The sequence below is a fragment of the Octopus sinensis genome, linkage group LG16, assembly GCF_006345805.1.
Source record: "Octopus sinensis linkage group LG16, ASM634580v1, whole genome shotgun sequence".
NCBI classification, from domain to species: Eukaryota; Metazoa; Mollusca; class Cephalopoda; order Octopoda; family Octopodidae; genus Octopus; species Octopus sinensis.
The window spans coordinates 14,129,041-14,145,991 of NC_043012.1; positions in this window are offsets into that span (position 1 = coordinate 14,129,041).

The following is a 16,951-nucleotide window of genomic DNA, read 5'->3' on the forward strand; positions in this document are numbered from 1 at the left end:
CCGATCCTGGAATGCTGATGCTCTTGTAACTTAGCGGTTCGATGAAATATTCCGGTAAAATTAGTACTAGGCTTTCAAGGAATAAGTCCTTCGGTCGATTTCTTGGACTAAAATCCTTTAAGGTGGTGCTCCAGTATGGACGCAATCAAATGACTGAAACAAGTAAAAGAATAAAAGAATATCTCTCCATATATCCCTATGTATCATTACATGTATATATATATATGTACATATATATATATATATATATATATATATATATATATATATATATATATATATAATATATATATACGTATATATATATATATATATATATATATAATATATATATATATAGATAGATAGATAGATAGATAGATAGATAGATAGATAGATAGATAGATATGTTTCTTATTAGCCACACAGGGCTGCACACAGATAGAACAAATTACAAGGTAGAGCTTTTCTTTTGAAGGTTTAAAAAAAAAAAAAAAAAAAAGGGGGGGTCGATCAAAAGGGATCGTAAAAGGAGAGAAAGAGGACAAAAAAAAAAAGGGGGGGTTAAAAAAAAGGGGGAGAGGAAAAAAATTGATCAATAGGGATCGTTATCACAGAAATGTCAATATAAAGTGTAAAGGGGGGGACAGTGAGGTTTACCCGTGGAAAGAAAAGCCTACGGAAAAGACCACGGTAACCTCGGTCAATGAAGTCACATGTTATATTTCTTCATTTTTTTTTTTTTTGCAAATAAGCAACTCTCTGTATTAATTTTTACGGTTCATAGAATCATAGTCAAGGTGGCTTCGTCATTCATACGTGCCATAGATAGATAGATAGATATACATATAGATATATATATATATATACATATACACACATATATATATATATAATATATATTATATATATATATATATATATATATATATATATATTATATATGTATATATATATATATATATATATATATATGCATATTTTATATATGAAGCCCCCGCGTGTTTATTTGCATCAACATCCCCAAATCAGTTCACCTGGATTCCTCTTGCAGCCTTTACTTACCCCGCGGACTTATTTCTCGATGAACACCTCGAAGTCTAAGTCAAATTATTTGAGCACCTCCACATGTTTACTATATTGAGCATCTCTGGATATCACCTGTTGTCTCTGTATGTGACTGTGTGTGCGAGAGAGAGAGAGACAGACAGACAGAAGGAAAGAGATAGTTTGTAGGTGCTCTTATGTACGTATAAGTGTGTGTGTGTGCGTGTATGTATTTAATTGTAGGCATATAAACATTTTCTAAACATACATATGCTTATAAACATACACCAGCTGACTGTAAGATGAAAAGTCTGAGTGTTTGTTTGCAATAGATATTACAAATAAAGGGATGTTGTAGTTGCCAAATATAATAGTTACTGTTTGACTTCAGTCAATATTCATGATTAAACCGTTGATATATCATCGAAATATGATACAAAATTTGATGTTTGGCGTATATTTCAAATAAGATAAGTATGGTAAGAGAGTTCAAAAAAGAAAGATGTAGAAGATGATGTGGATTCTGGTGATAAAATAGTGATGAACGTCTTAGTCAACGCTGACGTTTGTTTGTTTCATTGTATTCAGTGACTAAATGTTGTCAAGAATATATTATTAATACATTTCGATGAGACAGGACAGTTTTAAACAACACTATATTTGTTTGTTGTCTAAGTTCATTTACATAGTTTGTAATGATATATCAATATAAAATCAAAATAATAATAATAATAATAATAATAATAATAATAATAATAATAATAATAATAATAATAATAATAATAATAATAATGACACTAATAATTATAATAATGATGATGATGATTGATGATTTCATTTATTTGCTACCAGAGCAAAGGATGAGGGGGCAGTACAAAGATAGATATAAAGTGTGGTGGTTTACATATAATGAAATGATAGGGGAAAATGTAAGAATACACGGTATACAATGGAAAAGAAGGGTTATACACATAATATACAAAGGTTAAAAAATTCTGAGGAGAGGGTGATAGAGATGTAGCCCGCCAGATACAAGATGATGTATAGGAATAATCAAGGAACCCCACCGTCGTGATTTCCCTGAACAACAAGAGCAAGTACTCACTCCAGTTCTTTCTCTCCGACTCACAGGTCTACACTTAGACAGGTACCATCCACTCTTACCATTTTCGCAACTTTCACCCACCTTTCAATAAACTCACTTGAAGACAGCATTTCCCTCTCCACTCTCAGTTCCCTTTTCAAGTGAAACTTGAAGAAGTCAATTCGAGCTCTACCAAATAGGAAATTATCTGTCCTCATGCCTTTCAGCCTTGTCCATTAAACAACCTCTTTCGCCACAGCCACCAGGGAAAGAAAAACTGCCTTGCCTGCCCGAATGAAGTAGGGTGGCGGAGTAATCATCCCTACAGACTCGACCGACAGACGGATCCGTCCCACACGTGACATCAGCTGTTCAACATAACCACACCAAGTCCGCAATGTCCAGACACTGAACGAGTGCACGCAGGACGGTTCCGTCACTCTGCGTGCACTTCGAACAAGCCCGTCTGACAGCACAACCGTACCTGTAGAGATTATCTCGAACCGGTAACGCCACCTGGTAGCACTGCCAAGCCAAGAACACCTGGAACTTATCCATGACAGTTTCCGACCGCAAAGTCCTCCGATAAAGACTAGCCAGTTCGTTTTCGATGAAGCTCAATGTCTCTCCGAGAACGTATCGCACTTGCCCGCCACTAATCCTCCATGCGTCCAAAATCCCATTCTAGTCTCCTACAAGTTCTAAACTGTGAGACGTTCCCAGGAATGTTTCTAGACGCCTGAAGAATCCTAGCCTTCCAGCATAAACGACTACCAATCTAAGGGCGCCACCTTCGCCACTATTCACATCTAGAACCACCAACCTGCCGCCCGGGTCCAAGAAGATTCCCTTTACTTCGAGACTTAAGGATTTTCGGAATAGCGCTGCTACCCCGCCGCTCGCTCCCGACAGACCCAATGATGAGAATATCTCATAGTCTTCGATAATGGGCGCTAGTGCTTGCGCATTAGAAATCTTTGTCTCACTAATTGCAGCCAAGAAGTGGGGTATAATGCACCTGAAATGAGGTAAGGTACATCCCTTGCAGGGAAAGAATAACCTTATAGGGAAATGGTTAAACACATTAAAAAAGAAGGCTGCAAATACCTTTGCATACGAGAGTTCCACGAAATAATGGAGAAGGAAATCAAAGAGCAACTAAGGATGGAATATTCCGAAGAATAAAATTGGCGTTGCGCTCGAAATTGACCGGATGGTATAAACTCCCAGCTGTTAATACAAGGGCGATAGCATCACTTAGGCATGGAGTTGGAATCATAAAATGACAAAACAAAAAGAACTGGTGAACATACATACGAAGAAAAATATTGACAGTGTACGGAGTTTTCCATCCTAAGAGCGACACAGATAGGCTGTACTTGCCCAGAAGAAAGGGTGGGAGAGATTTAATCAGTTCACAGGATTGTATCGAAAAGAGGCAAACAGCTTAGGGTGGTATGGTATGTAAAAAATACCGTGGAAACATTGTTGAAGCATATAAAGAAAATAATTGTGTTAAGAAAGAAAACCACTAAGAGGGGAACAGTGCACAAAAAAGTAACAGCAAGGAAGGATAAAAATGTATGCTCAATTTGCAAGAGAGACGAACGCCAAAACAGCTAAAGAAGACCAGTGGCTATGGATTAGGAGGATTGACTTGAAGATAGATAAAGAAGGATTTATGTGCGCAGCTGAAGAACAATCGTTAAGGATTATGTGAAGTGCAGAATTGACAACACCACCGAGAGCGACAAATGTAGAATGTGTGGTGAGAGGGGTGAAACGGTGTGGTAGAGGGGTGAAACGATGTAGCACACCGTTAGCAAAATGCCCATAATTGGCACAAAAGACTTCATGATTATGTGACTAGAATGATCTGTGGAAATTACAGCCTACAAAAAGCAAAGACGTGATATGAGCAAACTCTAGAAGTAATCACCGAGAACGAAAATTGCAAAATCTTGTAGGATCACCTGTGCAGACATCATAAACTGGACATTGCTGGGGTAGAAAAAAAGAAAGAACATGCACGATAATCGTCATAGCATGTTCTGAACACAACAGGAATAAAGAGAAAGAAGAAAAACTGAACAACTCTGATTCGAAGTGAGAAATAGAAGAATGTGGTCAATGAGGGAAGTAGACGTGATAGCAATAGTAACTGGCGCAGTTGGAAGTAGCAACACTCAAGTAACAACGTGGTACAAAATGATTGGGGCAAAAGTAAAGGTAAAACGCATACAAAACTCAGCATTGCTTGGAACTGCAAGAATTCTTCGCAGGGTTCGAGAAGAATGACCAGCAAACGAGTCTCTCCTTAGTCTGCTGGCTGCTGGAAGCTGACACTTTCCATCATAACAGCAAAATAAGCTTAGAGTTTTCAAAAATAATAATAATAATAATAATAATAATAATCTGCTCAATACCACAGATTTGCTTGTCAGTTGTTTGACCTTAACCAGTTGAGCATGTCCCTTAGTGGCTGACGATATGTGTATCTCTGATCACGAGCAGAAGTAGTGGGGGAGCATCATAGCCATGTGTTGAGAAGGATTCTTTGGGGTTTGAATAATTCACCTCTGGAAACATGGGTGTTTCGTTCAACGTCCTTAAACAACCCTTATTCAGGGACCTTTTGAGCGGGATGGGTTACTCGATCTGAAGAAAATTCTAACTGGGCTCCACCTGCAAGGTCATGTGCTGTTTATCTTGATATGAGATCACCATGTCGCGCACATATGGTTGTGATGCATGTGCCTGGTATACCCTTATCAGACGGGTAGTCATGATGGGTATACTGGGCTTCGTATATTTTACCCCAGTGTCACTTTGATGGCATGCTCTGCTCGCTCACTCAATAATAATAATAATAATAATAATAATAATAATAATAATATAATAATAATAATGATAATAATAATAATAATGATAATAATAATAATAATAATAATATAATAATAATAATAATAATAATAATAATAATAATAATAATAATAAGGCTGGACGTGAAAGAAGGCGGCTGGACGTGACAGAGGCTGGACGTGTTCTTCTCTGTTCTGACCTGTCAGCAGTTGAAGTCACAGAAATACGAATACAACCCAGCAGGACAACTGAAAAAATAACTCAAAAAGACTGGAATATCTACAGTTTTCTGTGATTATTTGGAACTTCCCTCAAAATAAGTTAAGGAACTTACAAATGTGCAGCTTTGGACATACAAACGAACACCTCAAAAAGTTTAGAAATTTTGTGTGAACATTTTCCCGTCTTCCCTAACAGAATATGTAAACATGCCTTTTATTGTAACAACACAATTAAATGCACGATAAAAAAATTAAGGAAGTAAGCACCTGCCAATATATATAGACTGTACAACAACAAAAACTGTAAACCAAAGCAAAACTTAAAAAAAAAAAGAAAAATCCCAAAAGAAAAAGTAATTCAAAAATTCAACAAGATGAACATCTCTTCCTACTACTATTTCCAAAGACTGGAATATTTTAAATCTCCCTCAAAATAAAATAAGTTAGGAAACTTACATATTTACAGCTTTCGAACACAAACGATCAGCTTTATAAAAGAAAAAATACGCTTTAATATCTACAAAAAAATGTGTGACGACTTATCGTATTCTCTCTCCCTGAATATTCGAAAATGTAAGCATCATCCTCCTTTTTATTCTAAGAACGCTACCATTTCTCTCCGTGCGGTCATACAAAAGACCATATTTAATAACTTTTAAAACTTTACTGTCTACAACGTGTTTTCTTTTCTTTTTGACACTCCCTGAGTGTTCGAAAATGTAAACATCCTTTTCATTGCAAAAAGTCCTACTGTTTTTTCCAACTGGATAGACAAATGAACATCTCAAGAAAACTTAAAAACATTGATATAATACCCAAAAACGTAAACACGCATTTTTATTGCAACAACACAATCGAATTCAGAAATTCAAAAATTCAACAACTTGAACATCAGAATATATATATGTGTGTGCCTGTGTGTGTGTGTGTATACTATATTATTATTATTGTTTTTTCTACCAGTAATTACGAATAGAACAGGTTGAATGGCTTCTTTTCAATGCAGCGCTCCCAATATCCACAGGTAGTAGTAACAACATTTGACCTCTGTGGACCTAAAGGCTGCGAAGAGTCCTTTGTCTCTATGGCTGACCTCCCCACCGTCTTCCAAATCTATTTATAGACCTGTAGTTTATGATCTATTCACCAAATGCTACCCAAATTCTCCCTAAAGCTATGGTGGTGGTGGTGATGGTGATAATGATAAAAATAAAAATAATAATATGCTGCAACTGCTAATACTAAATACTACTAACACTAAATTAACTCTACAACTACTACTATTATGATAGCACAGGTATCTGAGGTCCAACTACCGCCCTTACCACTAACCCCACCCACGCTACTGTTGCTGCTACTGCAACCACTGCTGCAACTACACATAAAACAATAATATCAGTGGTATCAGTGATAATGATAATAATGATAACGAAAGGAAACGGGTGGAGTCTCCTCATTCTCATGAGCTGATTAATGATACATCTAGTGATGGTGTCACAAGAATACACTGGTAACTGCGCAGCCTGATGATCGCTACCTCATATGAGTGATAATGAAAAAACAAAATATTGTGAATAACGGTGGTAATGAAAGTGAAGCCATTGATGGTGATAGTGTTACACCCGGTAGGCTCAGAGATTCTGGTCCTGCTCCAGCCTGTCGATATCCAGAAAGGGACCACCACACACGGTGTAGACGGGGCAAGCAAATTAATACTGTGGTCATGGAGTGTTACTACCTGAGCAGCCCAGTAGATGAAAATGGTGCTCAAATTAGAGGTTACCGACAACGTATGTATGATCATTGGAGAGAAAAGGGATTGTTTCAACTCACGGAACAGAGACTGTGTTATCAAACTAGAGCAATAAGAAAAAATTGTTGTTTCACAGAAGTAGAGCTCGAAGCTATCAAAAGACGGGTCATGGAAAATAGCAGCGGAGATAACAATGAAAATACAGTTCTTACTAATAAGAGTAATCCCACAGCACAGGAATGGAGCAGGTGTAGTTTACTTGATGAGAGACATAGATGATCTAAAAGAAGACAATAAAACTAATGGTGACATGACAGATGAACAATTGGCAATCTACGACAGAAAAAGGTAAGAGTACAGGAGAACATTAGCGACATTATTTGCAAAGGTTGATTGATGGAAATTGAACCAAGAAACGAAAAATGTCAATGAAATTCTTAAATACATCAGAACAAATAACATCACAGAAACAAATAATTTGATAAAGGCAGCAAGTATTGTTGTAGCAGAAAACGTGGGCGTTGATGTCAAGAAAAAGAAATATAGTGGGCGTGACAAAAGAAAAGATCCATGGTGGAAAAGAAGAATCCAGGCAGGGTTAGACATGATTTCGAAGGAAATCTCTCTTTTAGAGCGAAAAGTGAAAGAGGAGCTGAAAAGCGAACAAAAATACAGGGCACTGAAAAGGAGGTATAATATTGAAAGAAAGGGCCTGAAAGTAGTAGTGGAGGAACTGAAACTGAATTCCTCTCAACACTATGGCTATGATGCTTCCCCAATACTTCTGCTTGTAATCAGTAATGCACATATCGTCAGTCTTATTATTATTATTATTATTATTTTTAGTAGTAGTAGTAGTAGTAGTAGTAGTAGTAGTAGTAGTAGTAGTAGTAGTAGGAGTAGTAGTATCTTTACTATTATCATCATCATCATCATCATCATCATCATTAAGGTGGTGAGCTGGGAAAAATGCTGAGTGAATTTTTCGTCCGTCCTTACGTTCTGAGTTCAAATTCTGCCGAGGTCTGCTTTGCTTTTCATCCTTTCGGATTTCATATTAAAAGGTAATAATGAAAAAAACTGAGGTCGCTGTAGTCGATTAACGTCTTCTCTCTATCACTGATGAACTTGTACCAAAATTTCAAGCAATCATTATTATTATTATTATTATTATTATTATTTTGTTGTGGTTGTTGTTACTATTGTTGCTACTGCTGCTATTCTTATTGTAGTTGTTGTTAGATATTATTAACATTGCTGTTCCGTTTTACTGGTTTATTTGGTCGTGATACGAAGGAATGGAACTAATTATACTTCTGTTCCACTAGAATGAACTTGAGTGGCTTGTACAAGAATTTCATCATATTACAGATGTTAAAATTAACGTAAATTCAGAACAGAATTGCTTATGTGTGTGTGTATAAATAACAAAAGAAAAATGGATTGTCATAAATTTAGATTTATTCCCTCTTGTTACGTGTCTAAACATTGATTCTGTAATGTACAACCAAATAAATACCAATGCCACTCGTGTAAATCAAATCGGTTAGGCATAAACAACTGTCATTGCGTAGACAGTGAAATACCGGTTTCACTCCCTTTGGAATTTCAGCAGTAGCTACGTACCTGTCTATATATATATTTACGCAGAGATGTTGTTTACAGGGCAACTGTAATTTAGCGGTTCCATAATTTATGATTTATATCTTGTCGACTGAATTTGCCAATAAAAATCACAACTAATAAAATTCTCCCGTCTTAATCTCTAACCTTGTCTTAGAAAACATACGAAAATTATTCCCTTGTACTTCACTGACAATATTTGACTGTAAATGTGTATGGTGTTCAAACTATGTCACAAGAACCCACTTAACATATGATTGCGTTGAAATTTTCTTCACGTTATTGATAATCTTAATAATAACGGAGAACCAAGTTTAAGAGGCATTTTATCATACATCTTGTTCAGATCAATTCTGAGTCAAAGCAGTAACAAGTTAATTGTACCTATCTAAAGAAGTCGTGCAGTTTCACAGTCATGAATATTTTGAACAATTTTTTCTTGGAATACAAAACACTGTAATAGAATGAACCAATCAAATTCCCAGGACCATTTATTTGCAATCAGCACATACACAATGATGAACCCGCAAATCCATTCCAAAGCATACAGACACTGCCAAACCCATAGCAGCTATACGCTCAACATAAAATCTTTCGTGTCATTACCTTTTGCACCTAGTTTTACCCTATTTTCCTGAGATAAGGTTTCTTTTTTTATATGATGTCATGAATTAACGAATCACTCTCAATTTTAGTTTGCGTTCAGTGCTTATAATAGTTGTTCAAAATCGCTCGGTTATCCTTACTTGAATCTACTTTAAGTCAAATTTAAGACGTAACAGTTTTTTTGGTTTTTTAGCTGAGTTGCAGCTGACGCAGCATATTTCCATCTATATCTCAGTTAGTTGTCTAGTTCTACATTGTTGTTATATAATAAAAAGATGTTTTCAGTAATAAATTGTCTTCTGAAAAACGATATAACAAATAAATATTTTCTCTCCGTTGTTTAAGAACATATCTCGTTTAAAGCTATCATTTAAAATAAATGTTATATTTGTAACCCTTTGGCAAATGATAACAAAAGCTGTCTAAAGCTTGTATTATTTTCCTCTGTCATTCAGACTGAAACAGTATTTTAGATACACTGGCATCTTTTCTTTTTGCCCGTCTCTTTCCTTTGACGATGATTATTTGCTACTGACATGAATAAATTTATTTTGTTAATGCAAAGTACCTCTTCTGAACCAACTTTAGATATGAGTTTCTATTCTTATTTTCTTTACTAGCATTTTTTTAAATCGCTAACGTGTAAGATCTAAAGAAAAATATTATATCGTTTTTTTACAGGAAATCGTTTTTTGGAATGAAAAATAAGCACGCGCTTATATGCAATAGTCATTGCATATCAAAATGACAAGATGATGAATGAAAAAAACGCACACACATACACGTACATATATATATATATATATATAGAGAGAGAGAGAGAGAGAGAGAGATGGATAGATGGATATGTATGTAAGTATGTATACATACATATATATATATATAATATATATATATATATATATATATATATATATATATATATATATTCGACATCAGATTTCAATGTAACAAGTTCACTAAAATTTGCTATATATAAAATATGGTAAACTTCATCGAATTATAAATCATTCGGTTCCCTTGCATGGAACAATCAGTGCTCCAGATTCTAATTCCATCTCGTTATTTTTTTATTGCCTGCTTGTTATAATGGATTCCGTTTATTTTAACCTAACAAAGATATACCACGTCCTCTCCACCCACCACAGATTCACAGATTATCTTCTTAAACTTGACAATCAAATCTTGCGTGAAACACTTTCTTACTATCCTCCCAAGTAATGCTGTCTTTTGAAATATTCCAATGATCACAAGTTATTTATCTGCAGCAGTCCAAGCTCAATATCAGCATTGACATGATAGGAATAGCTGAAAAATTACAAACTTTGTATCTGGGCTCCCACAAAATAAGTCATTCCCGCCTCTATGCAATCATATTATTGAATAATACTGAATAATTAATATTTATTTAGTTTCCAAGACTTCTTCCATATCATCCGATAAATGAAGGAAGAACAGTCATTCCGTAAATGGACACAGCGATATGAGAGCGATATGAGATCTATCCACCTCAAAAATACAGACTGTTTTTACCTGTTGCTACTTCCCCATATTGTCAAAGAATCTACGTCCGTCATTTGTGAATCTCAAATGATTTGCAAGAAAAGTGTTCATAACAGACTCTGTAACATGTCTTCATGAACTCTTACAGCAAAATGATCACTCTAAACAGACTCTGGAAAACGAAGTGGTCACCTCCAATGCAAGTTAGATAAGACAGCTGTTTTCTACAATAGAGATTGCATATCAAATTGGCAAACATCCACATCTACTTTCGCATGAATACAAAAACAATCAGTCAGTAGTCAGTTTGGACCCAATTGAAATAGAGAATGACAAAATGTACTTGGAATTTTACCCCGTCATCTAAAATCAAGCTCGTCATGCCTTCTTCAGTTCAGTTACTATATAGCACATTAATTTAATGTGAGACACCAGAACTTATTCAAGAAATGGAAGTAGCACATGAAATTTTCTAGAAAAGAATTTACGATATTTAACCACATCATGCAAAGAACAGAAAATTGCAAAAGAGCATATCTGTATAAATGTATCCGGTGGCCCTTGCAAGAATCTTCTGCTTGTAAGAATCTCCTGATTGATTCAAATGTCAATACCGCAACGCCTTTGGTTGGATGAAAAACTACACACACAAGGCTACAGTTACTTCTAGATCTACACCCTGTTCATAAACAATCTCTGTGCAGCATCAGGAAGAACAGATCTAAAAGCAATCTCCGGCAATGGAGCATGTTGATCATCTACGATGAAGCAGGTACACACCACAAACGAGCAGCTAAGCCGCGGAAAAGTGAATGCAGGATCCAGGGAACAACACATGGGAATTGTGAGGAGTAGCTAACAGGCTTGTTGATGATTTCAGACAAATCCTGCTCGTAATTCCTCGAGCGGTCTAAGTCAATGCGGTCAATGCCACTCTTAAAACTTCCAATCTTCGGCCCTATGTTCAATGAACGCAACTTAGGACCAGCATGCGAGTATGTTTGAAGATGCAGTTTTCACGTTTGTCACTCAACAACTTCAAAGGGATTTCAGCAACCAAATTCAATCGCTACCAGTATATATCATTGAAACAGAATTAAAAATATTTGCCAGGGTCTCTCCTAAAATTCACGCCGGGTAATGGGATCTCATATGGCTATACGAATGAGAAATCATAGCAACGAAAAATGTTACAGTGAGAGAAATCAACGGGTCACTGGACATAACTAGCTAGAATAGATGCAACAATTCAATAGAGCCACTTTCGAATTGTAAGTTATCGTACCAAATTCCTGAAAAACCTGGGGAACTTTCCAAGCAACCTGCTGCTGAAATTTGAAACATTGATGTTTACAAAACACTGCAACACAGCAATGGCACAAAACCCACAGTCAAATATATGATACCTCTTGTCCTGGAGATAACAATTTTATCAGGAATTGTCGATGGCAGTTATTTCATACTGAAAATAGCAGTGTTAGTTTCCTGTCAAACAGTTTTGAAACGGTCATCAACAAGTAGCTTGCTTACTAACCACATGATTCCGGGTTCAGAGCTACTGCGTGGCACCTTGGGCAAGTGCTTTCTACTATAGCCTCGGGCTGACCAAAGCCCCGTGAGTGGATTAGATGGAAACTAAAAAAGCCCGTTGTATATATGTGTATACATCTATATGTATGTGTGTGTGTGTGTGCGTGCATGTGTGTGTGTACATATTTGTTTGTGCGTCTGTATTTGTTCCCCAATATTGCTTGACAACCGATGCTGGTGAATTTATGTCCCCGTAACTTAGCGGTTCGGCAAAAGAACCGACAGAAAAGGTACCAGGCTCACAATGAATAAGTCCTAAAGGCGGTGCTCCAGCATGGCAGCAGTCAAATGGTTGAAAGAAATAAAAGAATAATTGAATATATTAACGAGATAATATATATATATATATATATATATAATATATATATATATATATAGATATATATATATATATAGATATATATATATATATATATATATATATAAGAATACACTTGTGTGTGTATTCTAACTCAATGTGTGACTGTTAGAAATGGAACATAGTCTCATTATATAATCACAGACAATAAAAAATCTACTCTCTTCAGAAATACTAGAATTGCCATATATGGTGTTTTTAAAAGAGCTATGATAGTAGATAAATTTCAGTTGGGGAAAATAATACAATAAAAAGGAATAAATTGAATAAAATAAAAAATTAAAATAAAGATTATTTTATAGATTTGTATTCTAAAAATTTCACTGATCATTCCATAGTACTTATATGAATAAATCATATGAATAAAGACTAGGGAATAATATGAAGAAATGAAGAAACAAATATATAAAATGAAATAGTAGGCGTAGGAGTGGCTGTGTGGTAAGCAGCTTGCTTACCAACCACATGGTTCCGGGTTCACTCCCACTGCATGGCACCAGAGGTTATGTGTCCTCTACTATAGCCTCAGACCGACCAAAGCCTTATGAGTGGATTTGGTAGACGGAAACTGAAAGAAGCCCGTCGTACATATGTATATGTATATATGTATGTGTGTGTATATGTTTGTGTATCTGTATTCGTCCCCTTCAACATCGCTTGACAACCGATGCTGGTGTGTTTACATCCCCGTAAGTTAGCGGTTATACATAAGATACCGATAGAATAAGTGCTAGGCTTACAAAGAATAAGTCCTGGTGTCGATTTGCTCAACTAAAGGCGGTGCTCCAGCATAGCCGCAGTTAAATGACTGAAACAAGTAAAAGAGTATATGGACAACAAGCTTAAAAGCCCCCTATCGGGTTTCTTTTAAGCTAGCTATGTGCAGGGCTCTTCACTAGGCCTTGGCCCAAGAATTACACTTCATGCATTGAGTACATATTAAACTTTATTAAATTTTATTAAGCAATGAGCAATGTTTATCAATAGAATATGATTTGTCGGCTTTGAACTTATGGCAAAGCTGCATGATAAACATTTTTCGTCTTCACATTAAGGGATCAGTAAATTCTTTTTCTTACCTCTCTCTCTCTCTCTCTCTCTTTCTGTTGATTGTTTTCAACCATCACCAGAATCCCCACCATCGCCACCGCAACTGCCATACAAACACTAGGATTTTCGTGCAAAAGTTGGTTTAATCGCTCTTCATCGAACTCAACTGGACGGCCAGAAAGAGGTACGTCTTGGAGGTCAAAATTTCCATTTTTGAATTTGGCATACCAATCACGAGTGGTTCTTTCAGGTATGGCACCCTCTCCATACACAGCACAAATGTCGCGAGCGACTTTTGAGGCCTTAGAACCTTGATTAAAAGCAAAAAGAAGGAGGTATCGAAAATGCTCGTTTTTCTTAACTTGACATTCCAATTTAATGGTCTGAAAATTAACTAAAATTAACTAGAAAAAAAAAAAGATTCCAAGATGATTCAAAAATAGAATTCTCGTAAAAAATAGATTCCGAAATTTAAAAACGCAATAAATTCCAAAATTTTAAAAATCGGCGGGATCTTAGTTGCCAAGCCAATAATTAGATAGGGTAAACTTACAGAGGTTGACTAGTAATCGTAATATAAATAGTGTATTTACGTTAAAGATAATACGTTAATTCTTAATATTATGTAGGAAGACCATATGGTACATATGTGGACATCGCGTTATTATATCCTTTCGTTAGTTAATGAGCATTGATTTGTATTTAATTATTTTATGAGTCTCAGTTATATGCATCATACATAGAAAAATATGTACTGAAGAAAAAGTAGGAGCTCCTGCAATATGCAATGCGCCAGTTACCTACTTCTAACATCGATAGCCTTGTTTATGTAGACGTATTCGTATACGAGACATCGTAACTATCAGTCCTGGCTCTAGTTTCAATGGAAAATCTGTAGAGATGACTATAAAAAGTTATTGATTTGTACTGCTAGCACAAGTACTGTGCACATAGTTGGTTCTATAATATAGATGCATAACGAAATACCCTGTTCCTGTTACCAATTAATGTGTGTTTGCGTATATATATATATGTATATATATATATATATATATATATATATATAGATGTATGTGTATGTATGTATGTACGTATGTATGTATGAAATAATCTTCTTGCAATGCAAAAAAGTTAATATATTCTCATATTCTTTTCAGAACATTATTACTTTAAGCAATTGTTGAACAACTTGTATTGTAAACACATAATGTCTGCAATACTTGAATCCTGTAGACACATAATGACAAATATGTCAGCTGCTACGTTTAGGTATTTTTTCTTTCTGATTACTTTATATTAAATCACATAATCTAATACATATTTCTGTTAAAAAGACGATAAAACGTGATTTGGGAACAACTTGGGAGATCAATACGTCACTGACATTATAAAAGCTGTAACGCTGCTTGTATTAATTACTGTAAAACCTATATTTTTGATGTGATTATTCTGAATTTAAAACATCAAAGTCTCCATAGAAACGTTTTCTTTCGTATTTCAGTGACGTCATCGGGTGTTTGCAACAGAAAATCCGGAATCGGGAAAACAGGATCGACTTACTCTTTTACTTGTTTCAGTCTTTTGACTGTGGCCATGCTGGAGCACCGCTTTTTAGTCGAGCAAATCGACCCCAGGACTTATTCTTTGTAAGGCTACTACTTATTCTATCGTTCTCTTTTGCCGAACCGCTTAGTTACGGAGACGTAAACACGCCAGCATCGGTTGTCAAGCGATGTTGTGGGGACAAACACAGACACACAAACATATACACACACACATACATATATATATGTATACATACATATATATATATATATATATATATATATTATATATATATATATATATTATATATATATATATACACACACACAATGGGCTTCTTTCAGATTCCGTCTACTAAATCCACTCACAAGGCTTTGGTGGATCTGAGGCTATAATAGAAGACACTTGCCCAAGGTGCCACGCAGTGTGACTGAACCCGGAACCATGTGGTTGGTACGCAAGCTACTTACCACACAGCCACTCCTAAGCCTATGTCAACATTTCATCTAATTTGATTGTCAAACCTATGTAAAGCTTTGCTGTGATATACGTTTCTTCCGGATATTTTGAAATGTTAAGTTTGTGATCCGAAATATCCAGTCAGATGAATCCAGGTTCACTACCGCTGCGTGGCACCTTGGACAAGTGTCTTCTACTATAGTCCCAAGCCGACTAAAACCTTGAAATTAGATTTCATAGAAGGAAACTGAAAGAAGCTCATCATATAGGTTTATTGCTATACATTTATACAGGCATTCATGAATACACACACACATACAGATATTGTGTATGTATGTATGTATATCACGTCACGTGACCGACCAGGCTATCAGATGTTGCTACACATCGCTGGTCACAATGCGCTTCGTATTGTTTTAGCCTTCAAATGACGCCACCCCGCTGGCTAAGCGAGCAGGCCAACAGAAGAGTGAGAGAGAGAAAGTTGCGGTGAAAGAGTACAGCAGGGATCGCCACCACCCCCTGCTGGAGCATCGTGGAGCTTTAGATGTTTTTGCTCAATTAACACTCACAACGCCCGGTCTCGGAATCGAAACCGCGATCCTACGACCACGATTCCGCTGCCCTACCCACTGGGGCTCCACATGTATGTATGTATATATATATATATATATATATATATATATATATATATATATATGAAAAAAAGGAAAGAATGACTTCACTGATAATTGTAATCAGTTTAATTTATCATGTTTTAATTTTTTAATATAAATTCTACACTTTAGTTCGTAGATCTACGAACTAAAATGTAAAATTTATATTATTAAAAAATTAAAACAAGAAATGAAACTGATTACAATTACCAGTGCAGTGACTCTATTTCGTTTTTCAAATATACCTAACTGTACCGAGGATCTCACATATATATGTGGAGGCGCAATGGCCCAGGGGTAAGGGCAGGGGACTCGCGGTCGGAGGATCGCGGTTTCGATTTCCAGACCGGGCGTTGTGTGTGTTTATTGAGCGAAAACACCTAGAAGCTACACGAGGCTCTGACAGGGGGAGGGGGTGACCCCTGTTGTACTCTTTCGCCACAAATTTCTCTCATTCTCTCCTCATGTTTCTTGAGTAACGCTGCGATGCAATGGCGTCCCGTCCAGCTGGGGGGAGGGAGAGAACACATACACCACAGAAACCGGGAAACCGGGCCCATGGCCTGGCTAGGCTTGAAAAAGGCGAGATTATTCATTATTATTATACATATGTAT